This window comes from Aotus nancymaae, unplaced genomic scaffold (genome assembly GCF_030222135.1).
Source record: "Aotus nancymaae isolate 86718 unplaced genomic scaffold, 86718_ANA_hifiasm-v0.15.2.pri h1tg000032l_0, whole genome shotgun sequence".
Classification (NCBI taxonomy): Eukaryota; Metazoa; Chordata; class Mammalia; order Primates; family Aotidae; genus Aotus; species Aotus nancymaae.
Window position 1 is genome coordinate 14,827,778 of NW_026988445.1, and position 9,792 is coordinate 14,837,569.

A 9,792-nucleotide genomic window follows, 5' to 3' on the forward strand; every position below is an offset into this window, starting at 1 on the left:
TATATAATAGCGTTTGGTGAAGACAGGACAGGAACGAGAAGTGAGTGTCTAAGAGACAGGTACAATTATTACTCCTATTTTTGCTGAAGAAATGGAAGCATGCAGAGTATAGGTGACCTACTCCAGGAAGCACAGGCAGTAGAATCAGGACTTGAACTGGAATTTGCCTACCGTGGCCAAGTCTTGCAGTCTGGGTACTCTCTTTAGGAGGGCTTTCCTCTTTTATTTGCTTATCCAAATTTTAGGTGCTTAACAACATCAGAAACTCCCTTCTGAAGACAGTTTTTCTGTGTGTAACTTAAGGACACATTGACAGAGAGAAAAATCAGAATTATCAGATTGTCCTTTAATATTAGTTGATTAATAAAAGAAAGACATTGTTTTAAAAGAGGAAGTTTTAAATAATGGTAATGTGTGGTTGTTTAAAAAAGCCAGAGTTCATGAGTTCTCTCTTGTCAGTTACAATGCCTTCTATTTCAGGAACAACTAACTTCTAATCTGTTTGTGGATTCAGTGAGACCCTTGTCGACAATGTCATAGGTATCAACCCACACACTAGACACTAGATATGGTCATGAAAAGATGCAGAGTGCACAGTGCCCGCTCTCTAGGAAATTATGCTTCTCTCATTGCATTTTGCGCCGACCTGGATTTTCTCTTTGCACCTCCAGACTCCTGGCAACCCTGCTGTGTGGGCTGGAAGACTAACTTCTTACCCCTTCATCTTTTAGATTTCTGCTTTTCACAGAGTTTGGTCCGCAGCAGGAACTGGGGAGATGGAAGAGGGTAGAGAGAGCTTGGGGGTTTCTTGCCTCCTCCTTCCCTAAGAGAAATCCGTTCCTCTTGCAGAAGCTCAGATCCTGCAAGGAGCCCCTCTTCATAGTCAGAGCTCTGAGTTCTCGTATTTGTCCCCTGCCTGCCACTTCCCAATAGGCTGAAGGGTGATAAACGCCTTCCTTGTTGCTGATCCCTGAGGCTTTGCCATAGCTTGTCAGTCTCCTTAATCCTGTTCTGGTTTCTCTAGATAGCCTGTCAATTTAAGTCCCTTCAGTGACCCCTTTGAGTGTGTCATCTCTTTCCAGCTGGGATGCTGACTGATACAAGCATTGTAATCCCTCCAAAGTTACTGCTTTGCAGATGGCCTATAAATTCTGATGAAAAAAAACAATGAAATTCAAACCAAGACAAAAACACTGAAGCAATGAAATTACACTTGGGAGAAAGTAAAACTATAATGACATGCGTGCTGACTGTACCCTAAGGAGAAAAGAGGCCACCACTGCCAGTTCAGTTGACCCCTGAACAATGTGGGGGTTGGAGACCGACACCCCCACACAGTGGAAAATCCATGTATGACTGCCCCAAAACTTAACTACTAATAGCCTACTGTTGACCAGAAGCCTTACTAATAACAGGCTTGGCCACAGGAGGCAAATTACCAATAACAGAACTGTCAATTAACATGTATTTTGTATGTTATATGTATTATATACTGTATTCTTACAATAACATAAGCTGGAGCAAAGAAAATATTATTAAGAAAATCACAAGGAAGAGAAAATATGTTTACTATTTGTTAAGTGGAAGTGGATCATCATAAAGATCTTCCTTTTCTTCGCCTTGATGTTGAGTAGGTGGAGGAAGAGGAGGGGTTGGTCTTGGTGTCTCAGGGATGGTCGAAGCAGAAGAGGTGATGGAGGTGGAAGGGGAGGCAGGAGAGGCCAGTGCATTCTTTGTAACTTGTACTGAAAAAATCCATGTATAAGTGAACCCACGCAGTTCAAACCCGTGTTGTTCAAAGATCAACTGTATAGTGTATTCCCATTGAGCCTACCAGAGTCCATCCCAAAGGAACTTGTGTGTGAATTATCAATGCATCATGTACTTGTGCAACCATGCAGAGTATCCACTGCCAAACTACACAGTGCACACATTTTTATAAAGATATATCTTATATAAACATATACTCTATATACATCTCACATAAATAAGAGCTAGAAGAATTGATTAGGTTTAGTAAGGAAGAGAGGCACCACCTGGGGCTAACGACTGCTGCATTTGCTCAGAGATTTCTCAGAGGACTGAACACACTGGGCTGTTGAAAGAGATAAAGAATAAAGAAGGATGTTATGGGAAGAAGCTTTTGTTTCCGTGTAAGGAAAAATTTATAACAGTGTGAGGTCCAAAAGAATTTTATAGATTAACTATATGTTGTCTGTTCATAAGAATCACTTGACTTTGGCTTTTGGTTATGTAACCTATTTGGATCTTAAAAGAAAATTTTAAACTTAATTATATGGCATAAACAGCTTTAAGAAAAAAGATTTGCTGAGCAGTCCCTGATAGCCTCTTTTAATATAGGGCATGCCTGTTTTCTTCACCTCATCTGCCGAAGGTTAGATTTAAAGAAGCCTTTTCTTTCTCTTTCTCTATTTTTTTTTTTTTTTTTTTTTTTGAAACACTGCCTTGCTTAGTCACCCAGGCTGGAGTGCAGTGGCATGATCATAGCTCAGTGCAGCCTTGGCTTACTGGGTGCAAGTGATCCTTCCACCTCAGCCTCCAGTGTAGCTGGCACTACAGGAACCACCATGACCTGCTAATTTTTTAATTTTTTTGTAGAGACAGGGTCTTACTGTGTTGCCTAGGCTGGTCTCTGAGCTCAAGTGATCTTCCTGCCTTGGCCTCCCAATGTACTGGGATTACAGATGTGAGCCACTACACCCAGCCTTATAGCGTCTTAATGGAAAACGGCATCTTGCCAGAAAAATGTAGACATTAATAGTCTTTTGTAACTGATGAGTGTGTGATATTAAACAACAAAAAAAATAGCTCACAATGTGTTAGTATATAAGTAAGGCTGCCGGAACACCGACTACCACAAATTATGCAGTTGAGTTTCCCACATTTGGGGAAATCGCAGGGGTCAGCACATCCGGAGTGCAATGGATAAGCCTTGCCCTGGGAAAACCACCTTCGTGATCATGGTATCTCCCCTGCCAGGTAAGTAAGTGCCTGCTAGTATTTTTATTGTTGTTGTTATTTTGCTTTGACAACATCTCATCACATTACAGTTCTAGTTCCAGTGGGTCCTGTGTTACTCTTCCAGAGTGCATGGTGCTCCGCCTGCCCACAACATGACCCCAGGGCCTCTTCACTTTTGTGGGCAGTTTGTTTTAACTGTGTGTTTATCACCACACCCATCCTATGGGAAGTCACACCTGGTCTCTACTCCTACAGAGAAGAGCAGAGGTTTCAGGTCGTGGCTGGCCCAGCTTCTGGGTTTCTGCCCTTTGAGGGGGCCTGATTGCCCCTCCTGCAGCGCCCAGCTTCGGCTACACCTTGCAGGCCACAGCAGGGCACAGACAATCACGAGTGGTCAGACACAGACCTTCCACAGACCCTCACTCCTAGACAGAAGATGGAGATGAGGCTAGGGGAAAATTACCATCAGTCTCCAAAGAAAAAGGAAAGTGGGACTCTCTGTCTGACAATTATGGTAGATCCTTGATGTGACCCAACAGCTGGTTACAAATACTGTCACCAATAACCTTAAACTAGACCAGACCATTAACACTACTCATTAGTTGTTTAAACTTCATGTAATAATTAAGTTGAATGCTTCTAATTTTGTAGTTTTCAGTTTCTCAAAATATTTTCAAGTCTTTATAAGATTCTCCTTGCTTATCACTTTCACAGAGTATGAGACTTATTATTTTTGGTTCACATCAAAATGAAACTAATATTAATTTGTTATTGCAGTTATAATTTTTAGATACACAACTTATTGCAGTGGGAAAGACCTGAGAGATTCCTAAATAGAAGGAAACTCAGAAGTTATTTCCCTCCAAAACTTGTAGAAACATTGCCCCTTTAAAGATAGGAATTCATAGTTTTATCACTCTAAAAAGCAAAAAATACAGGTGGCTCATGCCTGTAATCTTAGCATTTTGGGAGGCCCAGGCAGGAGGATCGCTTGAGCCTAGGAGTTCAAGACCAGACTAGGCAACATAGTGAGACCCTGTCTCTATAAAAAATTAAAAAAACAAAAAAACTAGCTGGGCATAGTGGCACACACCTGAAGTCCCAGCTATTTTGGGAGACTGAGGCAGAAGGATCACTTGAGTCCAGGAGGTCAAGGCTACAGTGAACCATGATTGTGCCATTGTACTCCAGCCTGGGCAAGAGAGTGAGACTCTGTTTCTAAAAAAAAAAAAAATCAATGTAATTGACCACTTTTGTGCTGCTGACTTGAACAAAGAAACTCGTCCCTTGTTTAAGTCTGATGAAAAAGTTAATCTATCAGCAAAAAACCCTTCAGGAGTAAAAATATAATATCAATTTATTTGGGTTCAATTCAACCAATATTTGTTAACCATTTATTATGTACCAGGTACAATTCAAGGCACTGTAAATTCAGAGACGATGAAGGTGGCTCTGACCTCAGAAGCTCACAATTTCTCCCTGTGACAGGAAGCCAGACGAGGCACTCTAGGACAATGCTAGGATCTGCACTGGAATCTGGGTATGGAGCCCTGGCAGAGCACCATGGAGGCTGCTGGCTCCTTCTGAAGGGAGCTTGGGCTTGTTCGGCTCCATTCTGTCCCCTGTGAGAGACTCAATACTGCTTGAGGAAAAGGGCCATGTCTTTACTGCTCTTTATTCCTGCTGAAAGTTCAGGGATCAATTTATCTTTTTTATATAAAAGAAAGAGAAAAAGAGGGAGAGAGAGAGAGAGAAGGAGAAAGAAAAGAAGGAAAAAAAAGGAGAAGGAGAAAAGGAAGGAAGGAAGATGTTTTGGGCTGAATTGTGCACCCTCAAAATTCATACATTGAAGTCCTAACCACCAGTACCTCAGAGTAGGACTCTATTTGGAAACAGGATTTTTAAAGAGGTAATTAAGGTAAAATGAGGTCATATAGGTGGCTCCTGATCCAATATGACTGGCATCTTAGAAAGAAGGGGAGATTAGGACACAGACACACATGGAGGGGAGACCACATGAGGACACAGGAGAAGGTGGCCATCTGCAAGCCAAGGAGAGAGGCCTCAGGAGAAACCAAACCTGCCAACACCCTGATCTCATACTTCTAGCCTCTAGGACTGTGAGGAATAAATTTCTGTTGTTTAAGCCACCAAGTCAATGGTGTTTATTATAGCAGTTCTGGCAAACTAACACAGAGAGAAGGAAAATAAGAGGTCTTTCTTGAGTTAAACATTGAAGAATGAATGTGATTTTTCTAAATTGAAGAAGAAAGAAGTGATTAATTCTGCCTGGAATAGGACGAGAGTCAGTAAAGATTTCACAAGCGAGGTGACGTTTGAGCTGGGCCTCCAAGAGGTGCCAGAACTTGCCACTTGGAGAAGGAGATAAGAGGTTATGGCAGAGCAGGAAGAGTAACCCTCTCATAAAGAATTGCAAGGATGTGGAACACAGACCTACCAGGGGTATCTAAGTGTGGGTTTGAGGTGAAAGACTCATGGGAAATAGACTGGACAGGTAGATGAGGAAGGGCCAGACTGGAAGAGCAGTGGTAGAACGAGAAGGTAGTTCACACAGAGGAAAGAGCTGATCTGGCCTTTAGTTTAGCGGCAGATACCCGGAGGAAAAGAGAAGGGTGAACAGAGAGCAGGAGTTTAATTGGGATCTGTCGCAGTGGTGTAGACAGAAGGGGAGGAGGCTCTGAGCTCGCGAGAGGGGGGCACGGGAATGAAAAGGTGAGTGCCAATGTCACAGTGTGGGTAGAATCTCTAGAAATGATTGGCCACAGGAGAAGCTGTGTTCAACAATCACACTAAGACTTTAAGCCAGAAAAGGGAAGATAACTGCACGAGGGGCAGAAATACAAAGTCAGGAGGAGGTATTTGGCTATGGTTGAGGGGAGATGATTATTTTATTTGAGATTTTTTTTTTTTTTTGAGACAGAATCTCACTCTGTCACCCAGGCTGGAGTGCAGTGGCATGATCTCGGCTCACTGCAACCTCTGCCTCATGGGTTCAAGCAATTCTCCTGCCTCAGCCTCCCAAGTAGCTGGGACTACAGGTGCATGCTGCTGTGCCTGGCTAATTTTTTGTATTTTAGTAGAGACGGGTTTCACCGTGTTACCCAGGCTGGTCGCGAACTCCTGAGGTCAAGCAGTCCGCCCACCTCGGCCTCCCAAAGTACTGAGATTACAGGCATGAGCCACCACACCTGATCTTTATTTGAGATTCGAAGTGTGATAAAAACAATGTGTGTTGCAGTGATTAGGAGAGATCTGGAAGGAGAAGCTGCACTCTGGAAGAGGGCTTAGTGCCATCTGGCTCCCCAATCTGTGGAGGCCACATCATGTCAGAGCAGACCTCCCATGTATGGCTATGTTCCAGCCTCAGTTGTAAACCATTAATAGGCACTCTGGCCCTTTCATGGCTCCAACCCTCCCAACTCCTGTCCTTGAGAATTTGACCTTGCTTTACCCTTCCTTGAGGAAGGTAAGTTATGGTGCCATAAAAAAATCCCAAAGCCTCAATAGCTCAAAACAATAAAGATGTATTTCTTGTTCACATTACACATCGTGAGGTCATTGTCCTCCCTGTGGATCCAGGCCATGGAGCTGCTGTTTATAGTCATTACGGCATTAGGAAGAGAGAGCTTGGCAAAGCCTTCCTGTGCACTTAAAACTTTCATCCCAGAGAGGCCCAATCACCGAGAGACACACCTCCTGGGTGGAAGGATTCCAGATGACAGATACAAAGGTATCGGGGCTTAACTGCTGTGCCCTACCGTAATCCCCGTGCAGCCCTCACAGTGGAGAAGCCGGGAGAAATCCACATAGTACCTTACGGTAATCCCCATGAAGCCGGGAAAACGTCACATAGGCCCAGTGACCAAGGCCAGTGCATCCGTGAGGCGGCATGTTGGTAGAATGATCCTAATGGGAAGTGATGGGAAGGGCGTCTCACCTCTGTGTTCTTCCCATCCCAAACCCATAGCCTTAATCATGGTGGAAACATCAGACAAACTCAAATTGAAGCATATTCTGCAAAATACCTCCCCTGGATTCCTCAAAACTGTCAAGGTCATCAAAAACAAGGAAAGTCCGAGAAACTGCCACAGCCCAGAGGAGGCTAAAAAGAGATGACAACCAAACACGACGTGATGTCCTGGATGGGACCCTGGACAGAAAACAGACCTTAGGGGAAGCCTAGTGAACTCTGGATAGTGTGTGGACTTTAGTTAATGTACTGAGCTTGGTTCCTTAACTATGACAAAGGTGGCCAGAAAATGTAAGATGTTACTAGTAGAAGGAACTGGGGAGAGGCACGTGGAAACTCCGTATGCTATCCTTGGAGCTTTTCTGTAAGTCAAAGTCTTCTTAAGAAAAATGTCTATATAAATTAAATAAAAAGAGGCTCATGCCATTTCCACACACAAAATTAACCCAAGAACTCGGAGCTCCTTGCTCACAACAGATTCTTCCTCTCACATACTGTTACTCAGTATCATGAGACTGTGAAAATAAAGGAAGTCTATAGCTTGTGGCCGGGAGTGACCAAACACTAAATAAATTTATCAACTGTAGTTAGAAGGAGAAAGGAAGTCAAGTAAAATGGTATGCACCAATATTCTGTAAAACGAAGCAAAAGAGCAAAGAGGAATAACACTGATTCAGGATTATCACTTCCATTCCATTGGCCTGTGGCCACATCTGACCCACGTGGTGGACAGGGGCAGTGTGCGGTCCCACCATGCGTGCAGGGGATCTGTCATTGTGCCCTCTTCCACCCTTTGGACCTGAAGCTTCGTGCCACTTCCCAGACTCCTGTGCCCTAATGCTACTCGTTGACTAGGATTTAGATTTTTTTCTTTACCCATCCTGAGTGACTGTCTCCCTTGGTCCAGTCTGATCCCTGGAACACCCTAAAACACAAAGTCCTTTTTTTTGTGTGTATCATGCTTCTACACTACCTGGCCCCAGGAACACCCTGGGCAGAGAGAACAACATCTGGGTTGCAACACAAAAGATGATCAGAATTCAGTAGAATGGAGGCCAGTGGGGAGAGTGGAACGGAACAGACCTAGAACCGTGCACGGTCTGTAGGGAACACAGCGAGGGGCCTGGCTGGCTGGACTAGAGGGTTTGTGTCAGGATGTACTGGGGAAACTGGAGGGAGGTGTGGTGTTGGATTGCAAAGGGTCCTGCGTGATTGGCAGAGAAGCTTGCACTTCTCTGAGTGAAGAGATTCCGCTGTGTCAATGTCGGGTGCAGCTTGCCTTGTTCTCTGCAGAGGAATCTGATGACAGTGCTCAGGAGGGATGGTGGCAGACATCAGAAATCAAAATCTGGAAGCCAGCACCCATGCTCATTCAAATCACCATGAACATTCTGGAATGGAAATCAATAAAAAGAAGTCCGGAGGTATGAGACGGAAGCTGTCAGTTTTAACTCCGATATGCATCTATCTCTTGTACGCTGTCTGTGGTTGAGATCTACAAGAAAGAGAACTCCCAGAGGCGTATGTTTAGATACTTTGTTTGCAAATAGACTGTCACAACATAGAAGTTTTCCTTCTCTCTCATTTGATTTCCTTTTTCTTGGAGCAGTTTCTAGTCCACATTTTCACTTCTGTCATAGTAACGCACACCTTTGAATGGCTCACAGGGTCACTTCTGCCTTCAACAAATTAGCAGCTGGGCTAGGAGCCCAGATCATGCAGTCTGGTGTTTCCAAGTGGCCTTGTTGCATCTGCTGGGTTAAATTACCAGTTTGTGGACCCAGTGGGCCCAGTGTGTGCTTGCTATGCCCCTGGGAGACAGTCTTGTTTTTCTTTAGTGTCAGGTCTGTAATCAGTGTTATTACATTCTCCTTTCTTCAAATATTACCACTGATTGGAATTTGTTTTATAAAAGAAACTCACTGAGTCAGATTCATTGCCACAAGAGTGCATTGACTTCTAGAGCAAATATAATAAAAGGTGAGTAGAAATTAGATAATAAAGTAACAAGTGTTTGGGGAGAAAGCTGGCTGCCTGTGTCCTGCTCCTGGGTACCCAACACAGCATCTGTGAACTGCGCTCATCCAAGTTGTAATCAGTCTGCCTTCTCTCTGCTGAAAAACTGCTATTCTCATGAATTGCCGAGTAGGTAATAACTATATCTGTTCTAGGCACTTTACTCCTTTACAGAAATTTTTATAGGGTGTGTGGGGTTCCTTTGCTAACGTAGAACATGACAAGGTACAACAGTCAGGCATGATGGGAGGGTGAAGAGAAAGGCAATGTTGGCAGCCCATTGATAAGCTTCTAAATGTCTCATTTCTTTTTGCCGAGGTTTTTGATTTTGCTTTGTTTCAGGAAGCATTAGCATGTAAAACTCGATTTGGCTCTCCTGCTCCCTAGATTAGAAGTTAATGAATTTCACTGGTATTCGATCTGGCCACAGGCTATTTTGCTAGCTAAAGAAAAGTTTCATTAATTTTAGTGACCTCATAACTATATTGGATGGTAGACTCTGGTGTGAGCAGGTAGTTACACTGTTCTCATTCAGTTTAATCTTTATATTTCCCTTAGAGATGGATGGCATGGCCCTGCTAATTTTCACAGGTATATAAACATAGATGAAAAAGTAGCGTCTAAGATTGGATACTGTTATTGTTCTCCTGTCTGTTCTTAGGGTAATCAGGGGATGCTTCTTTGTGGGTAGGGACTGCCTGGAGCAAAGGGGCCCTCCCCGGGGCTTGCGGGAGGGAAGCAGGCAAGAGACATTCAGACAAAGCCCATTAGGCACCTGGAGAATTGATACGGACAGATCATGG

At 43.7% G+C, this 9,792-nt stretch overlaps 1 pseudogene; it reads right to left on the reverse strand.

Moving 5' to 3' along the window:
- Positions 1-2,860: 2,860 nt before the first annotated feature.
- On the reverse strand, positions 2,861-3,008 carry LOC135277615 (U1 spliceosomal RNA; annotated as a pseudogene).
- Between the last annotated feature and the right edge of the window lie 6,784 nt (positions 3,009-9,792).